The following is a 1,024-nucleotide window of genomic DNA, read 5'->3' as shown; positions in this document are numbered from 1 at the left end:
GCACTTATCCCGTGCACGCACCTACCCGTACTCATCTTAATAAAATATTGCTTTTCTTGAATTAAATTTTACTGATTCAAAGACGGTATTGATCATAGCATGTGAGTAAGCCATAAATAAACAAATATTCATTAGCATCAACGAAGTTACGTAATGCAGGTATTAATTAACCAAAATTATTGTTATTCAAAGTCAAACACAGTTAAAAAAAAAATACTTTATTCATCTAACATTACGAATGGTAAGCAAATATACGTAATCGACGTACTTTTTACGCTTTTTTTCGTTCTTTTCAAACTTTCGAGTTTGTTTGCTCCCAGTGTTAAGCAAATTTACTGTATAGAAATAGCGATTTAAATTAAGTAATTGTAAATAACTTTATAGCAAACAGTTTTGCGTAATATATTGATTTTTTTTTCTAGTTGTGTTTGTTAAATATAAAGTGTTCGTCATTCAAGTTGTTTAACAAACTTGTGGTTTTCTTTAATACAAATATGGCATCGGGATAGGAAGTGGAACAATTGATAACTGCTTTTTAACTACATGCGCACCAAGAGAAAGAAGAAAAAAAATCAAATCAATAAAAAAATGCAGTGAACCATAATTCGAGCCATATAGACGAGTTTCTGCCTTTATGCATTCTACCTGTTCCTTTGTCCTCCTTATGCTCTGCCTCAGTTGCTAGTTGGCAATCTTGCGAGTTGACGCGAAACACACACACACACACACACACTACTTCTTTCTTCTCCTTATAAGGGTAGAAGTTCTAGCAAGAGAAACTGCAACACTGCTACTCATTCTATTCTGATTGTTCCTCATTTAACCTGTTATTTGATCACGCGTGTGAGGTGTCGAGGTGATGGGAAATATTATAGACTGCATTATAGTGCTATTGTGTGACCAAATTTGCAGTGTCAGCTAATGTTATCTCATGATTTAATGTTACGACACAGAAGCTTAGGAAAACTTATTTTTTGAGTTCTGGGCTTTAAATTCAATGTGTAGAACAATTTCTTCTGGAAAC

Source organism: Uloborus diversus, chromosome 5, assembly GCF_026930045.1.
Source record: "Uloborus diversus isolate 005 chromosome 5, Udiv.v.3.1, whole genome shotgun sequence".
Taxonomy (NCBI): domain Eukaryota; kingdom Metazoa; phylum Arthropoda; class Arachnida; order Araneae; family Uloboridae; genus Uloborus; species Uloborus diversus.
This window is presented reverse-complemented; position numbering follows the sequence as displayed.